This window comes from Carcharodon carcharias, chromosome 9 (assembly GCF_017639515.1).
Source record: "Carcharodon carcharias isolate sCarCar2 chromosome 9, sCarCar2.pri, whole genome shotgun sequence".
Lineage (NCBI taxonomy): Eukaryota > Metazoa > Chordata > Chondrichthyes > Lamniformes > Lamnidae > Carcharodon > Carcharodon carcharias.
The window spans coordinates 129,122,333-129,142,079 of record NC_054475.1 but is presented as its reverse complement, the minus strand read 5'-3'; positions in this window follow the sequence as shown (position 1 = coordinate 129,142,079).

Below are 19,747 nucleotides of genomic sequence, written 5' to 3'. Positions count from 1 at the left end.
ATGGAGACTGATACCTCCACTAATGTTTGCCCTGCCTCAATGGCAGCCGCTTCCCTTGCACTGAAGGTGCTCCCATGATGCCGCTGCCCACCCTGCTGACATCCAAACATGAGCCACACTGTGAAGGCAGCCACTAGCCCTCCCCAAGAGCCATGCAGATTGGACTCCCTGGCGCAGAAACCTGCCCGCTCTCTCTAATTGGATAGCATTCTCAGAGGTCTCTTTTTAATTCACTGCTTCCGGGAAGATCCCATTCATCACCCACCACAGCCAATCCTGGGTTCCTACCCAGAATCCATCTTGATATTAGGATCAAGACCCACCCAGGAAAACTCAGCACAACTTTTCAGGTTGACATGGCTTGCTGAATATTCCCAGATTTTCTATTTTTATATAAATGTTAGTTGTGGTTGCTGGCATAACATCTAATCTATATTTTTGTTTCTATGTACTTTATTTGTTAATAATTCAGAACAGCAATTTAGCCTATATAAAGTTAATCTACTAGTATATAATTTATGTCTTCCATGATGCCAGGAGAGTATAATGGACTACTTATGTACTTGTTGATAAAACAATTTACCATGAACCAGATTGAATAATTGTTAGACTTAGCTATGTTAACCCAAACAATAAATTCATGTTTCAGTTTATATGTGGTTCAGTTTGTTAATGAAAACAGTTGTCGAGCTGCAATGTTTTAGAAAGAAGCTTAAGCATGCTTTTCAATCCCCAAGAGATCAATTTTAAGAGCAATCAAAGATGGCGGGCAGAAACAGACAACTGATCCATCCAATATTAGGCGTACTCATGGGACCAGACTTTTGTGCTTGAGGTGGGAACCAGGAAATAGGAAATTTCCTGACTTTGCAATCCTGCCTCTTACCTGGGGGTGCTGGCCAGCAGGGTTTTATATCCAGCAGAATTGGACGCAGACAGGAGTCAAGCCTGCTGCCTGTGGAGATAGAGACAGGCCAATGCCCAAGCGACCAATTTAAAAGGCATGCCTCCATTAGCAGAAACATTGGCCCAGTTCTAGAGATCAGTGTGAGGACCCCCTAAGTGGCATCCCCAACCTCCCACTATCCTTTCACCCCCTAATCCTCCCCTAACACACCTCACCCCATACCCTCTTCAGCCCCCATTCCTCCTCATACTGCCCTTATGCAAACACAATCCCCAACCCCCACACCCTCCCATTCCCTCTCACATCTTCAATACCCAATTTCTCCCATACTCCCTTAACTCCCCATATCCCCTCAACCACCTGACCCACTCACAGAATATCCACTATAACAAAGCTCACAAGTCCTACTATATCATTTGGAAGTCTTTGTAAACCTGTCAAAATAAACAAATATTACATGAACAGCTACTTAGAAAAACATTACCCTCTTCAAAAGCTCATAAATCTGTCAAAATAAACAAGCTCACATTCCTTGGACAGCTGTCTAAACAACTCCTGCTGAGTAGAATCTGTTATTGGTTTGAAAGGTAACCAAGCATTCATAATGATATTCCACTGAGCAACTGTGTAAACAAACCTTCCTGAACGTAACCTATTACCATCTTTGAAAACAGTCAGAAGTGCAGCCACGTGTGAACACTTTGAAATAGCCAAACAAATGGCTGAGCTGAACTTCAAGAAAAAAAATGAAAGCACTGGAGCTATTTAAGACAATCAGACCTGGATTTCAGGCATCCAAAAGTGTACAATTCAGAATAGCACTTTAGCTAGAAGATAATCTACCCTAATGTATCTGAAGACTTTTCTACTTTCACTGTGCTGTGCTTTCCCTTGATAGCTTGCCGGTTGTCAGAAGTAACAAAAATAGCAACCATATTATCAAATCAAAGCACCACTCTCACTTACTGTAGTAAGAACAGATATAAATTATGCTGCAGCTTTTCATAATGACATGTGAATTAGAAAACACCTCCTGTACTGACCTTCTACATAGTTCCCACCTCCAAGTCATGGTTCAACCATGTTTCATGTCACCCCTATGCTGGAGTGACTTACGCCATCTACCAAAACCTGCCCACCTCTATTAAAAATGTGCAAGTTTGGAAATATCCATTTTCTGCAATGGTTGGCAATGCCGAGAAAGCAGCACACGGGTTCCCTATGCATCCTTTTGCCTACGTTGATGAAAATTGCTGGTGCTGGAAATGGGGGCAGGAATCCATGATTCAGGTCCTACCAGCCATTTTCAAGTGTCACCTGACAAAAGGCCCACATAAGGACAGGAAAACCCAGCCCATGAAATCTACAATGTCATGACTCAGCATTTCCTAACCAACCTTTGTAGCCATATAATTTCCTGGGAGAGGCAAAAAAAGAGACAAAAGATCACAGGACCAATTGGGGAATAAAACAATCTCTCCAGCCCTACTCAAATGATTGAAACCAGTTCAGGAGATCACATTGATCATCCGCACATTAACTCTTACCCAATCTCTGCCAAGACAAGAACTAATCCTGTGCCCTCCTAATGGTATACATGGGGCCATACAAATTCTCCAGTGTTCCTTGATCTTTTACTGTAACTTCAGGACAAGAGCAACAGAAACTTTGAAGAAACCATGTAAATGGCCATTTATGCCATTTTTTTCTGGAGTTTCCTGCAGAAAACCTTCTGATAAGGTTACAATGGCAAAACTCCTACAGAAATTAATATTGGGCATTAGGAATATTTCAAACTTCATGTTTTATCCTTTCTGCTAGCCACTAAAGCAGCCAATCACTTAAATGAATATGTAAACTTTATTTAATTATTTTATCAGAAATATTAAAATCTGAGATAAAAAAATCTATTTTGATTTTACATGGTTTTGCCTGAACCATTTGCTGGTATCAGGAGGAAGGCAGAAATCAGTATGCTCATCACTTTTGGACATGAAACATGGCTTACATCTCTGAGAGGTATGATTTAAAGTATTGAAAAGCAGAGTTGCACAGTAAATGCCGTCTCAGTTGGTGCAGACTATCAACTCAGTAGAGAAAGTGCAAGCTTGTTTGGTACAACCCAAAAACCAGTACAGTGAGTGCAGTCTTCATTAAAAAATTCAAAAAGAAAGTGAATAGATCCTTGTTTTTTCTGGAGATAAGCGGTAAATGTGCATAAAGGCAAGAGAGCGATGTAAGTAACCTGAAAGGATCCTGTAAATGGACTCAAGTAATAAGCAAGGGCTAATTGAGTTGAGTGACCTCTTGCTTGATCTTTATGATCTTAACCTAGTGCTAGTCCCCCACATGCATACTGTAAAAGGTCTGTCATCCTAGATTCCGGGCACTCCTTGGACAGACCAGTATTAATCCACAATTGATGCTCAATAAAAATAAAACAAGCTCAGTAATAGCTTTTCCTAGCTTCCTTTCCAACCTTACTGCCACTCAACTTCCAAGAGACATCAGAGTTCAGATTGGGATTGTTGCAAGTTTCTCTCTGTCATTCAAGTCACTGTTCCTTGTGCCTCTGAACATAGCCTTCAACCTTCAAACTGAACAAGAATTTAGAGCTGAGCTTTTGGGGAAGAAGTTGTGTTAAATCAAAAGTGGTATGAAGCTTCTCTTTGTTTAGAGTTACAACACAACAGTGTGCATCACATCTAGATTTTGGACCTGAGGGAGCCATAAGCCTGGGCAGAAGATAAATTAAAATATGGAGTGGATTAGGTGCCCAGAGAGCACAATGGAACATTGCTGTTACTTGGGACACACATTTCCTGCTCAGTCACTGTAAATTTACAGTCATTATCAGAAACTGTTGTCTGGCAAGTGTGTTGGCTCATTGTTCATACTCTACCTATTGAGGGTTTACAGTGCTTCCCCAGCGCTGTGTAGAGATCCCATTGTTCAAGAATATCACAATGCCTTTCCCAGCCATTTCCTTTATGGATAACAGACTCAGACTGTTAATAGTTCAAGGAGTTTATACTGTCCATGTGACAGCAAAATACACTCCTGGGCAAATTGACTCCATGTTTTGTTGATGGGATGTCACTGCTGCTGGAAAATGTTTGTTTGGATCCAAATGCATTTAAAATTTCAACAAACAAAAACCTGATTGACTATTTTCAATCAAAAAATAAAATATTGCCTAGGAATGGGATGTTGATTTAGTAAATGAACATAATCACATGAGCGTGACATTCCTATTCAAACTAGATTGATAGAGGTGTTAACCAATTTAAAATAAATGGATTAATCTGTTTTTAAAATGACAACACCGTATTTATATAGCACCTTTACCATAATAAAACATCCCAAGGCACTTCAGAAGAGCATCAAAAAATAAAATACGACTCTGAGCCAAATAAGGAGATATAGGCCAGGATTTTGCCAGCACCTGGGGGGTGGGAGAGAAGGCGTGGATACCTGTAAAATCGTGGCAAGCCATGTCAGATTGGCTCCCCAACATGCTCAAGCTGACGGGAAAATTGACCAACTATGGTGATCTGATGTGTAATATGCCTTTAAGAAGAATGTTACGATAGAAGATCACATGATCTTATTATCCAATGGCCGATTAGCACGGGCTACCTTAGTAACCTGTAATCTGTAGTCAGTAGTGAGTAGTCTAGAGTAAGAGTCTGCAATGTAGAGACGGGGTTTTAGCTGTAAGTGTACAAGTATAGTTGCTGAGTTCCTTTGTAAATAAATATAATGTGTTCTACATAAGACCTGTATACTGGTCTACTCTGTCTATTGTACCAACTTGGTCATCCAGAAACAAGCGTGCAACCCAGATCTATTAGTCCAGCTAAGTTAGTGATCAAGGATTCAATGTCAATGGTGGGACCAGAAGCACAGACTGCCCATGCAAAAGAGGTGGGCAAGCAATTGTCACAATTAAAGGCTCAATTAGGGGCCATTATATGATGCATTTGGCATTTTGTCGATGATGGGGTGACACCCCACCATGTAGGGAGGCTTTCCGCTAAATAGAGCCAGCCTCCTGGTAGAAGCCTGGGGGTGGATAGGATTTAGTGGAATAAAGGGGAGGTCAAGGAAGGAAAGACAGCCGTATGGCCTCAAAGATTTCCTTGGAGCCGGTTTCCCTTCTGATATTTGGCACCTAGCTGCTGTTTCTTACATTCCTCTCCAGTAGTACTGCTGTGGCTCTGATTAAGCTGGCAGCATCAGGAGACTGCCTGCCACACTTAATTGGACAGCAGGCCCACAGACAATCCAATTAGGGGGCTGCCTGTGATGAAATTGCTGAGAAGGTCCCACTGCTGACAATTGCGGGGCTTGTGGCCCACTTTTTACCCCGAAGTTAGGATCACAATTTCCTTTGTAAAATTCAGCCGATTAGGTTGGATGACAAATGACTTGGTCAAACAGGTAGGTTTTAAGAAGTGTCTTAAAGGAGGAAAGTGAGGTAGAGAAACAGAGATGTGTAGGGGGGTAGTGGGGGGGTGGGGGGGTGGAATTCCAGAGCTTAGGACGTAGGCAACCAAAAGCAAGGCTACCGATGGTGGAGCAATTAAAATTGCACAAGAGGCCAGAATTAGAGAAATGAAGATACCTCAGAGGTGGTGGGGTTGGAGAAGATTACAGAGGTATGCCAAGGTGAGGCCATGGAGGGACTTGAAAACAAGGATGAGAATTTTAAAATGCTGTTTGACCAGGAACCAATGTAAGTCAGAAAACATAGGGTGATAGGTGAATGGGACTTGGTGCAAGACACAGGCAGCGGGGTTTTAGGTGACCTCAAGTTTATGGAAGGTAGGATGTGGGAGACCAGTCAGGAGAGCGCTGGAATTGTCTCAATGTTCATTCCTTTGTCTCTCATTTCCTATTTCTTTCTCTGTCTCTCTGGTTCTTAGTTTCCCTGTTCTATGCTATCATTTTCTCCCTTTCTCCCTCTATTTCTGTCTCGTTCCTTCTCAATATTTGTAACTAACCATATGGTAATAACAACACTAACAGCAACTTATATTTATATAGCACTTTTAATGTAATAAACGGGGCCATGGAGGGATTTGAATATACTCCAAAGAGACTCTGGACCTAAAGGCTCCCGGCAACTAGGTTGATGCAGGCATACTTGGTTAACAATGAAAGCTTTAGAGGAATTACCTGCCTGTCAGAATTTCATTTAAAATTAAATTTCCTGGCAGCAGTTCTGGAATTAGCCTCAGCTGCAATAAACAGATATGCCGTGACCATAGCTGTTTGACTGACTTCCCTTTCCTTTCTGCTTGTTTTAATGAACTAGAATCCCAGACTCTCTCCAAAATGAAATAGACACGACATTCACATTTGCCAAGCTCCAGAATCAATTTGACAGAGAATTTTGAGGGCAAAGTGGAACACTCCTACTCTGACCTCAAAGGCACCTCACAAAAATGAACTGAGATTGCAATGTTCTGGTAGGGAGCTATTTGATTGTTATATATTATGCTGGTCTGAGTATTTCTCCATGTATTTAATTTTCACTTTTCTACCTTTCTATGTATATATTACTATGACAACAGCTGTGGCCAGAGATTACTACAACACAGGCTTAAAAGATTGGTTTTCTTCAATGCTGTCCAGCGCGGCTAAAATATACTATCACTGGCCAACTATTACTGCAGGACTTACAATAGTAAAGCTGCTGACAGTGAGAAGCTGCTGGATTTTCCTGAGAATGCTCACTTGACTTCTAGCATTTGCGGCCATTCCCTTACTCATGTGAGAAATGTGAGTTAATGACCTTTAAATGGCTCTTATTGCTGTTCTCAGTTATTACTGAGAGGTCTAGTAGTTTGACAACACAAGTTCTAATTTAATAATATTTAGATCTCCGTCTCTGTTGACTGAAAAGCTTCTACAAGAAATGGGCTTGGAAAGACTCAATCCTGTTACTGGTGAGTGTTTTATTTCTAATTAATTTGCAGAATGTGGTCATTGTTGGCAAGGCAAGTACTTATTGACATCCCTAATTACAATTGAGAAGGTGATGGTGAGCATTGAAGGCAGCTGAGTGGCTTGCTAGGCATTTAAGAATAAACCTGGAGATAAGGGTAAAATCTAGGACAGCGTGGCTAAGGGCAACAGATTTCTTTCCCTAAAAAGCATCAGTGAGTCAGGTGGGTTTTTACAACAGAGATAAAAACAAAAAACTGCGGATACTGGAAATCCATAACAAAAACAGAATTACCTGGAAAAACTCAGCAGGTCTGGCAGCATCGGCGGAGAAGAATAAAGTTGACGTTTCGAGTCCTCATGACCCTTCAACAGAACTGAGTAAAATTCGGAGAGGGGTGAAATATAAGCTGGTTTAAGGACGGGGGGTGGGGGGGAGAAGTGGAGGGGGGTGGGGGGGTGTGGTTGTAGGAACAAGCAAGCAGTGATAGGAGAGGATAATCAAAAGATGTCACAGACAAAAGAACAAAGAGGTGTTGAAGGTGGTGTTATTATCTAAGAGATTGTGCTAGTTAAGAATAGATGACAGGACACACAAGGTACAGCTCTAGTGGGGGTGGGGTGAAATCAGACTAACAGGGCATAAAAGGTATAAATTTAAAAATAATGGAAATAGGTGGGAAAAGAGAAATCTATTTAATTTTTTGGAAAAAACAAAAGGGAGGAGGAAGAAACGGAAAGGGGGTGGGGATGGAGGAGCGAGTTCAAGATCTAAAGTTGTTCAATTCAATATTCAGTCCAGAAGGCTGTAAAGTGCCTAGTCGGAAGATGAGGTGCTGATCCTCCAGTTTGTGTTGAGCTTCACTGGAACAATGCTTATATTTCACCCCTCTCCTAATTTTACTCAGTTCTGTTGAAGGACTCGAAACGTCAACTTTATTCTTCTCCGCTGATGTTGCCAGACCTGCTAAGCTTTTCCAGGTAATTCTGTTTTTGTTTTAAGCTTTTACAACAATCCTGTAGTTGCTACAGATACTAGCTTTTCATTCCAGATTTAATTAATTAAGTGAATTTAAATTCTCCGGGTGCCATGTTGCAACTTGAACTCTTTTCTGCATCATGCAAGCCTCTGGATTATTAGTCCAATATGATAACCATGATGCTACCATTCCCAGATCTATCAGTCAGCGATAGAAGAGGACTGCACGCCACTGACCCTGTTGAAAACTGTTTCCTTACCTCTTTACACTGGAGCCCTTGGACTTTCCTGTTCTAGCTCCAGCATGGATCCAGCAATGAGGTAAGTCAGGAGGCCTAGTGCACAACTGCAGGGAAGCTATGCCCCCTTTTTCATTGTGAACTGAAAACACGCGCCCTTGAGGTCTGTTTTCAGTTTAGTTCATTGAATTTCAGAGGAGTTAAATGGACCTGTGTTTGTTTTTCACTTCCCCCACTACCCTCAACCCCACACACCTGACACGATCCAGTCTCCCTTCAGAGACTGTTCTTCCTCCCCAACACTGCTCATCACCACCCTCCACTGACTCTGTTCCAACATCAGTCAGACTGAGGTAAGAACCCTGGTTGGTAACCTAAGGGGGGAAGGATGGTACAGGGGTGGATGAGCATTGTTGCGAGTGCAGTGAGTATTGTTGGGAGGGGGGTGAGGGTGGTGAGCATTTTCAGGGGTATGGGAGTGTGAGCATTGCCAGGGTGTGGGGGCTGAGCAGTGTGGAGAATGAGGGGGGATGATTATTGTCTGGGTGCAGGGGAGGTGTTGGCGGGTGGTGGGTGTGTTGAGCATTGTTCAGGTGTGTGGTGGTGAGCATTATCAGGAGTTGCAGGGGTTAAGAATTGTCAGGGGTGGGGGTTTGAACAGTTTTGGGGTGTGACGCCCATCACCAATGGGACTGGATGATTCCACCCTATGGGCAGAATTTTCCCCCCGTTGGGAGGGGGGGGAGGTGTTGTGCGTGAGAGGGCTGCCATTTTACGTGGGCGGGCCGGAAGCGCTGTGCGGTCCCTGTGCGGGTTGGGGGTGGGGGGTGGTGTGGTGGAATTCCCTGAGCAGGTCTGTGCGTTCTTTCACGCATGTGCGTGGAAGAGTGCACAGATCTCCCTGAGGCTAAATGCTGCCTCAGGGAGATCAGTTGAACTTTTAAAAATTTATTCAACGTATGAAAAAATTTTCCTAACATGTCCCCTCATATGACACTGTCACATGAGCTGGGACATGTCTATTACTTTTATTTAAAATTTTTACAAACATTTTAAACCCATCATGAAACCTCATCCTGCCCGTGGATGAGGTTTCATGCTTTTCTGGAAGGCACCTGGGCTCCTAACCTGCCCACCAACCATAAGGTTGAATGGGCAGCCCTGACAATGATTTCAATTAGGTAATTAACAGGCCTTAAGAGGCCTTTGACAGTACTATGGGCGCCCGCTGAACTGAAAATCTAAATGACGTGGGGTAATGTCAGAAAGCACGCCCAATGTCACCCCGCATCATCAGTGTGTGCGTCCCACCCCCGCATGCCGATGGGAAATTCTGCCCTATATTTTTAACTATTTACATTGAATTTCTTAACTCCCTTTTTACAAATATAGATTCTATCAAATTCCAACACCTACTCTTCCCTTTCCCATGTCACAGTCCCAGAGGGATTCAATCTCCCTCAGTATTCTCAACCCTTAGGGAATACAGACTAGAGACATGGAAGTTTTTTTTTGCACCTGGTAGGACATCATCATCTGTGGAATAGGACAACACTGTATTAGTATTGCTGGGAAGCAGAGTGTAGGTTGAGAATGACTGAACTGCAACAAAGACTTTTCAATGAAAGACTGATCCAAAAGAGAACACTCAAGAGAATCAACCTTTGGCCCCTCTGGCACTACAAGAGAAGAATTCAGGACCCTCTGAAGAACATTTTGCTCCCTCAAAGGAGTGTGGCAGAGAGCTTCAGAAGAGGATTTATCTTTAACTCCAGGGAAGACTATCACAGTTGTGTCATCGACTGCTGTATTGAAGACTGAAAAGGCATTGAAGATCTAAGATTTCAATGAACTTAGACAACAAAGGTAAAAAACAACCAACTTCTTGTAAGACTTTCAGGAGAAGAAGGAGCGATGCTTTCCCAATGATATTTCGGGAGAACTGTCTACTTTCTGTAGGCAATGGTAAGAGAGCCGCACATCTCTCTGTATGAGGTTGCTCCACTATGGGCAATGGGAAGAATTGCTGAGAATATGGAGGCAACACAGCCTCAGCTTCTGTAATGAGAAATTTCCTATAGACAGTCAATTCGGGGACAAGATTATTTTATAGGATTCTGCAGCTTCAGAGGTGCTAAAAATTCTGCCACAGCTTCTGTGCTGACCTCTAGTTCTGGAGGGAAGAAAACTTTTGGCTGGGACTGAAGAATGAGTGCCAATTGACTTTTACCTTTGGAAAGTAACAGTTCTTAAGCAGTAAGAGCTTCTATGGACTCTGACCTACTCAGGCAAAGAATCCTCTGTGGAAGATTCTTCATGGACAACAGGAAATAAAGTAAGCAATATAATATATTAGTAGATTCAGTGGAACTAAGATCTGAATTCTACTCAGCCACTAAAAATACAACTGACTCATCCAAAAAGACAACAGAAACTTCATAAGATGCATCTATCAACTAGAAAGGTGAATCATCCCTTAGGACCTCAATCTCCAACAGATCACCCAGTACTGCAAGGGATTCTTCCTCATCACTCTCTAGAAAGAGACAATTCTAGTTCAGCAGGCCTTCATGGGGATGGTCACCATCTGCTGCAGTGCCTTCTGTATCTGCCACCTCTGGCCAAACCTCATGAAGAGCTGAGAGATTTATAACTTCAATCTCTGCCCTGGATCTGGTGAATGGTGTCTCAGTGAAAGAAAGGAACTTACAGCTGAGCATATCAACTTCCTCAGCTTATGAAGGCTAAATTTCCATTGGCTCTAAAGAAAAGGTTGAACATTGTTGCATGAAAACAGTGAGTCATTCAAATGATGAGCATCATCTGTTTTTTTCCAGGATTCCTAGAAGTACGTCAACATTACCACTCAATAGGGATGTATGTTGATTGTGAAGAACATGGAGAGAATCAACAAACTGTCACCCCTTATAGTAAAGAGGAGCAATAATCCTGCCTTTGATTGGAAGGTTTATGCCACCCTGGACCTTGTAGTTTGAGTCTGATGGATAAAGGGTCATTGGCTGAAACCAGTCAAGATAATCTGCTAATATATTAACAGCAGCGCCAATATTAATTTTAAAAGCAGTATCAAAACCTTGAACTTGGACAGTAATTGACAAATAGCCTGGATTAAGACTATCAATTTGCCCTAGGAACTTTGTAATTTTGTCTTTTTCTTGACTTTCCATTTCTTGGGTGGAATTTATTTCAGAAGTACTTCCTGGCCTTCAACTTAGGTTAAAATTACTGGATTTGCAGAAATGCTTGAAATGTCCTGATTTGCCACACTAGAAGCATTCCACACCGCCTGCTGGGTAGACTTGTCATCTATGCTGGGTTTTCACACCACAATGCATGAATCTCAAAATGGTTGCCGGTGTGGAGATTCCCCCTGTTTTGCTTGGTTTGGCAGGCTTTCTTATGTGTGGCGCTGCTGCCCATGGGTCTATCCAACCAATGGAGTAATGTGAAGCCTCGGAATTGCATCGAATTATAGGCCGCTTAAAGGCTCTAAACTCAGCCTGCCTTGCACGCTGGATCACTTGATCCCAAAGTAAGGTCATCTTTAGTCCTCAGAAAGTCAGAATGTTTCTCATCCCGAACACCCAACTATGCAATCATGGATTAGCTCGTCCTTCAGCACCTCATATCCATGAGAATTAGCTAAGCAATGTAGGTCTGTTAGGAATAATTCAATCGATTCCCTTGGTCTTTGTGACCTCTGGTTAAAACATTCTTGTTCAATTCCTAATTCTTGCTTTGGGCTAAAATAGATATTAAGGCTTTAAGAATGCACTCAAAGTCTGTGCTGGACTCCAGTGCCTCTTTCCTTAGATGCAAGTCATCTGCTACTGGACCTACTGCATAAAGAAAGGAACAAACTTGAAGCTTTTGCTCAGGGGAGGACTTACAATGAAACGCATCGTGCCTTGGCATGGGGCCTCCAAAATGATGAGTGACTGCTCAAGCAGAGAGGTGCTGCAACTATGCAATGAAGGCTGGTAGTGGGTCTTCTGAGAATATCAGTATCAAATGCATGGGCGCTGGATGCCTTGAGTGTCACACAGATCCTAGTGTGTAATATAGATCTGAGTGTATTATGCCGCTGTAGTAAACTGATGTGTAATGTACCTTTAAGACGAATGTTATAATGGAAGATCGCATGATCTTGGTATTCAAAAGCAGAGTAGCACGGACTACTTCTGTACTCACTAGTTTTGAGTTAGAGTCTGAAGTATAAAGACAGAGTTTTGAGTTGTAAGCACGCAAGTGTAGCTGCTGATTTCCTTCTGTAAATAAACAATGAGTTTCTTCTAAGAATGATCTACTGATCTTCTCTGTTTATGGTGCTGACACGATCATTTCGAAACAAGCATGCATCCTGGATCCATAAGCCCCAACAAACCAGGGTACAGGATCCAACAAACTGGCAACAAGAGTAAAAAGCAAAGAAAAGGACATGAAAGGGCAAGAAAAGGCGAGAAAGAACGAAGGAAATCAAGGGAACCGAAATACCTCGCACGGTAACTGTAAGTAAAGAAAAATTTCCTTCCTGATCATCAAAGCAACCCCCTCAGAGCAAGCTGCAATTTGCAATAAACCTTTTGATCCAGCCTCGGATGACTGACCTCATTATGTTGAACGCCTAACGTTCTTCTTCTAGGCGAACGATATTGCGGGGGAGGAGAAGAAACGTGTGATCCTCTTAACCCAAGTGTGGGAGTAAGACAGATGGATTAATTCGAAATTTGTTGGTGCCCAGTGCTCCGTATTCGAAAAGTTTTGATGACTTAATGAGCCTTGTGAAGAATCACTACCAGCCCAAGCTCTCGGTGACGATGCAGCAGTTCAAATTTAACTCAAGGAATAGAGCCACTGGGGAGACAGTTGCTTGTTATGTGGCAAGTCTGAAACAATTAACTGAATATTGAGAGTTTGGTACATCTATCAATCATATGCTTAGAGATCATTTGGTATGCGGTATTAACAAAGATGCAATTCAGAAGTCACAAGGCATTGCAAAGATAGGATCAGACAGACTTTCAAACAAAAGCAAAACTCCAATGAGATCTACAGCATTGAAAAACCTGAAGTAATAGATTCAGATATTTATTAATTGTATAATTTAAAGTTAGGAAGAACAGTGCCTATCTATGTAACCATGACAGTGAATGAAAGCCTATCAAAATGAAGGTGGATACAGGAGCATCCACTATGGTGATAGGTCAGCATACTTTTAAATACCTGAATCATGGGGAACGTAAACTAAATTCAGAAGGAACAGATGCCAAATTGAAAATTTACACGGGAGAAGACATATAAGTCAAGGGCATAGTAAAGTCACAGTACGCTATGATAAAAACAAAAAAACTGCGGATGCTGGAAATCCAAAACAAAAACAGAATTACCTGGAAAAACTCAGCAGGTCTGGCAGCATCGGCGGAAAAGAAAAGAGTTGACGTTTCGAGTCCTCATGACCCTTTGACAGAACTTGAGTGAGTCCAAGAAAGGGGTGAAATATAAGCTGGTTTAAGGTGTGTGGGGATGGAGGGGGCGGGGGGGGGGGGGGGCGTTGGGTGGGGGGAGAGAGAGAGAAGTGGAGGGGGTTGGTGTGGTTGTAGGGACAAACAAGCAGTAATAGAAGCAGATCATCAAAAGATGTCACAAACAACAGAACAAAAGAACACATAGGTGTTAAAGTTGGTGATATTATCCAAAAGAATGTGCTAATTAAGAATGGATGGTAGGGCACTCAAGGTATAGCTCTAGTGGGGGTGAGGGGAGCATAAAAGATTTAAAAATATTTAAAAATAATGGAAATAGATGGGAAAAGAAAAATCTATATAATTTATTGGAAAAATCAAAAGGAAGGGGGAAGAAACAGAAAGGGGGTGGGGATGGAGGAGGGAGCTCAAGACCTAAAGTTGTTAAATTCAATATTCAGTCTGGAAGGCTGTAAAGTGCCTAGTCTTCCGGACTGAATATTGAATTCAACAACTTTAGGTCTTGAGCTCCCTCCTCCATCCCCAAGCCCTTTCTGTTTCCCCCTTTCTTTTGTTTTTTCCAATAAATTATATAGATTTTTCTTTTCCCACCTATTTCCATTATTTTTAAATATTTTTAAATCTTTTATGCTCCCCCCACCCCCACTAGAGCTATACCTTGAGTGCCCTACCATCCATTCTTAATTAGCACATTCGTTTAGATAATATCACCAACTTTAACACCTATGTGTTCTTTTGTTCTGTTGTTTGTGACATCTTTTGATGATCTGCTTCTATTACTGCTTGTTTGTCCCTACAACCACACCAACCCCCTCCACTTCTCTCTCTCTCCCCCCACCCAAACCACCCCCCCACCCCCACACACCTTAAACCAGCTTATATTTCACCCCTTTCTTGGACTCACTCAAGTTCTGTTGAAGGGTCATGAGGACTCGAAACGTCAATTCTTTTCTTCTCCTCCAATGCTGCCAGACCTGCTGAGTTTTTCCAGGTAATTCTGTTTTTGTTTCACAGTACACTATGTAGGTCAAACAGTGAAATTACCCTTGAAGATGGTAGCAGGCAAGGGACGAAACTAGCTGAAAGAAATTAAATTGGAATGGACTGAAATCTTCCAAATGAGAATTAATGGGTTATCAGAGCTACTACAAAAATATGCCTCAGTCTTCAAGCATGATCTTGGGAAGGTTGAAGGGCTACAAACAAAAATTCAGATGCAACACCCAGATTCATGAAGGCAAGACCAGTACCTTATGCAATGTGGGGTAAGGTAGATGCCGAATTGGACAGATTAGAAAAACTGAGAGTGATACAAGCAGTGCAGTTTTCAGAATGGGCAGCACCAATTGTACCTGTTCTCAAACCTGATCGAAGCATTCAAATTTGTTGAGACGACAAAGTGTTCGAATTTGTGGAGACTACAAATTAACAGTCAATAAAGTGGCTAAGTTGGGCAGATACCCCATACCAAAAATTGAAGATTTGTACACTAAACTGGCAGGTGGGACTGCCTACACGAAGCTTGATATGAGTCATGCTCGTCAACAATTGGAAATAGAGAAGGGCTCCCAGAAGTTTGTCACCACAAATACACACAAAGACTTGTGCCAATATATCCATTTACCTTTTGAAGTATCTTCAGCTTGCATCATATTCCAAAGAACCATGGAAAGTTTACTACAGGGACTGCCCCATGTTGTAGTTTATTTGAATGATGTTCTGGTGACGGGGCTCACTGAAAAGGAACATTTGGTAAACTTGGAAAAAGTTTAAAAACGTTTTTCACAGGTGGGGGTGCGTTTGAAAAAAGAAAAGTGCACATTCCAAGCAAAAGAGGTAACCTAACTAGTTCACAAGGTAGATTCACAAGGCCTACATCTGGTTGAAGAAAAAGTGAAAGCCATTAGACAGGCACCAGCACCAAAGAATACATCTGAACTGAAATCATTCTTGGGGATGATCAATTACTATGGATGCTTCTTGCCTAATTTGTTGACAGAACTGGCACCATTGTATTATTTGCTCAAGAAAAGCCAACAATGGTCTTGGCAAACACCACAGGAAGAAGCTTTCACAAAAGTGAAACAGTTGCTGCAATCATCTACCCTTCTAGTACATTTTGACCCAAAGAAAGAGTTGGTGTTGACATGTGACGCATCTCCCTATGGGAGCAGTGGACTCCCATTGAATTGACGATAGATCAGAACAACCTATAGGATATGTATCGAGAAAACTAAATACAGTGGAAAAGGGGTACTCACAGATAGAAAAAGAAGGCCTGTCAATCATCTTTTGTGTTAAGAAATTTCACCAGTAATGTACACGGTCATCATTTTACTTTCATATCAGACCAGAAGCCATTGCTGGGATTGTTCAGTGAAGACAAGTCTTTCCTCCTATAGCCTCAGCAAGAATACAAAGATAGGCATTGATCTTGGCAGCGTGTCAGCATTCTTTCATTCATAGACCCGGAAGTCAAATTGCAAACATTGATGCACATAGTCCTTTGCCCATGCAAGAAAATTATTAGAATGTTCCAATTCCTCAAGAATTCATTTTATTATTGAACTTCCTGGATTCATCACCGATATTTGCTAGGCAGATTAAAGATTGGACAAGTCGAGACCCTGTCTTATCCAAAGTATGAGAACAAGTCCTTCATAAGAAAAGGAATCTGAAGAATTGAAACCGTATTTTCAAGGAAGATACAAAATAACCAGCCCGGAAGGTATCTTATTGTGTGGAGCATGAATGATTGTTCCTCCAAAAGAATGAAAGCCTTTGTTATCTGAACTTCACAGAGCACATCCAGGAATTTCCTGAATGAAGGCAATAACATGCAATTATCTATGGTGACCTGGGATGGATGGAGAAATAGAAAGCTTAGTGAGAAGTTGAATTCAGTGTCAGCAAGTACAAAAATTACCTTCAACAGCTCAGTTACACCCCTGGGAGTGGTCAGGAAGGCCATGGGTGTGAGTACACATCGACTATGTAGGACCTTTTATGGGAAATGTTCCTACTCGTTGTCGATGCACATTCAAAATGGATGGGCATATATGGACTGAGGTCACCAATATCTTCTGCTACAATTGACAAGCTACGTCAAAGTTTCACAATCAATGGATTACCAGAAGTGGCCATATCAGACAATGGAATGATATTTACTAGTGCTGAGTTTCACCAATTTATCAGCCTCAATGGTATTACTCATGTGAAATTTTCACCAAACCAGACAGCCTGACTCCTATCAACTCTGCCTGGCTTAATTAAATCACACACACACACACACACATGCACACACATGCAGTGGAGCTGTCTCACAAAAAGTCCCCAGCATGGAACAAGAGAACCCAAGCTTCAGAGCGAATTGAAAGCAGGTGATGCTCATTGAAGCCTGTACTTAAGAGCAGGGTTTTTCCCCAGTAGTGAAGTTTGCTTCTGAACAGGGAGAGAATCCAGAAGGGAAGAGTGGAAACTGGTATTTGTACTGCACTATAGTTTAACAATAAAATATTTGTGATTCACAGAATGTCTTCTGCTGCCTGATTCAGTAAATGGATATCCACCTGTGGTACACCCATTGTAGCAGAGGATTGACCTTGATCTCTTCAGGTGGGTGGGTAAAGAAAACAGAAAGCAGTCCCTGTTTCTGACAAAATCAAAGCTCCCGGCGGCTTTTAACATGAAATGGCTGAGTAAGACTGTAGGATCACAAACTATGATTACCCACCGGTCTTTTTGGGACTGGAACCATACGAATAATGAAAGAATGATGTGGAGATATGGACTTAGGTCACTTCTCAAGCCAAAAGGAAGCAAGGTCTGACTTTGGCCTTGTCTTTACCAGGAAGAAATAAGAATAGAAATAAAGAATTTTCGGAACTGAATGTAACTAACTTAGATACTGAAGAGGGATTGCCAATTCTACTATAATTTATGGACAGAATTTACAGAAAAGATAACTTATTAGAAGCCTATGAAGCATGGTCAATATTTGATAAATTTAAGAAGATGGGCAAGCAGTCCATAGAAGCATATGGATTTTTGAGAGGTTATGTAAGAGAGTAAAGAAATTTGATCTAGAAATTCCAGAGTCTGCACTCGTGTTCAAATTATTAGAATGTGTACAAATCTCGCGCATGAATAGACTTTTGGTTTTGACAGGTGTTCAATTTCATGGTGATGACTCTTGTTGGATGAATGACTGGTACTCTAAAAAAAATTTTGGGGAAACAATCATTTCCAGCTACCTTCGCAAAAGATATTGGAAATTCTGCAGCAGTACAGATAATGGAGGTCTTCATGATTACTGACTCAAATCAACAGGGGCCTAGTTGCAGGTGCTTGTACAAAGAAGGAATTGCTGGAAGACAGTCTGAGGTGGGTCGTACTTTTAATAGATTTAAGGATCAAGGTGAAACACAAGCCAACAGTAAATTAATCCCAGAAATATACACGGAATAATTAATAGATGTTTCGGGTGTAACTCTAAATATCACTGTAAGGAATTGTCCAAAAATCAGGAATCAAGTATTTGAAGCAGGCATTGAAACAGACAGTTATGATGATGAAGATGATAAGGATGAATGAAAAGAAAAACTGAAGGAAGACCCAACTATGTTCTATTGGCACTGTAATGAAAATCTTTTGGGCATCTTTATGCTGAATCTGGGGGATTTTTTTGTGGTGGGGCACTATTGACTTTGAGGAGAATGTTATTAATCAAATTAGGAAGGGATTAGGAATTATTAAAATAGACAGTCAGGCTTCAGGGGTTTTCAGATACCTGCCTTTGGAAATTAAGCAGGGTGAGTTAGAAATAATTTTATATCAACGCTCTTACATGGATCATGTCAATCCCATCACAGTTAGTCGTAGATCTGGACAGAAAGATGCGGCTGCTGCCAAGGATGAGATGGGTTGGCTTGCTCAATTGGTGAGGTACACAGGCAAGACCAGATGCAAGTTTTGATGTGCTGGAACTTAGGCCAGAATTTTGAGTTCAGTGAGTGGGCACAGTTGGTGGGCCCAGGAGCAGGCAGGAGATGGCTTGCTGTCTGCTATTGGCCCCAGACCGCGATCGGACCGCGATTTCACATTTGTGAGCCAATTAAGGCCCACTAAACGTGAACAGTGGCTTCCCAATAGCTGGGAAGGGGCAAGCCGGGGCCTGTAGACTGCCAGGTCCAATGGCGACCCAGCAACCAGTTTGAAACCAGCACAGTCAGGCCCTGGAAGCTGCCGGCGAGGAAGTCATCTTCAGTGTTGTCAGCAGGAGGTTAAAAATTATGCATTCCAATGCAGCTGCAGACGCCAGGCAGGAGGGGAGGTCAGGTGGGCACTTGGCCCCCCCGGTTTCCTAATGAGTGCCTCGCGGTCCTCCTGGAGGAGGAGGCTGCCAGGAAGGACACCCTTGTCTCCAGGGATGGAAGGAGGAGGCCACTGTAACTTACAAAAAGAGCTTGGGAGAAAGTGGCAGTGCTGGTCAGCAGCCATGATGTTGTGTGGCGCACCTGGGGCCAGTGCTGCAAGAGGTTTAACAACCTGCTGCGCTCAGGATGGGTAAGCACTGTGTAAGGCATAGGCTAATGTGCTGAAGTGTTAAGGGCCGGCCGTCCCCCACTGGAGCTCAGGGGTGTTAGAGTCTGAGTGCCAATTGTCAATGATGCCGAAGCTGGCCAAGGGGGTGAGCCCCGGCTGCTTGGATTGAATGCCTTGCAGCCTGAGGGCCACAACTCGAATGTGTCCTGCAAGATGCTCCTCAGGTGGGGTTGGCCAGCTCCAATGGCACTGCAGGTAGAGAGTGGATTAATCAAAGCTCCTCTGTTGTTTCAGGAGAAGATGGCCCATAACAACATTGATATGTAGTGGAGTAGCAGAGGCCCCGCTAACCTCCTAATCTTAACCAGATATGAGCAGGATGCCTTGGAGCTGAAGAGGCAGCACACACCTTGATCAACCGGCTGCGAGGTGTGTCAGATGAAGGTAAAAGTGCAGTGCACAGAGGTGAGAGTTTCAGATGGTGCAAACATTCTTGTGTAGTCTCTTCATTGATAGAAGCAACAAAACTGAAGTCCCCATTGATCATTGAAAAATGATGGCACCATGACGGAGATCTCTATGGTCTCACCAGGGTGCCTGGCATGCACAGTGATAGTATGAT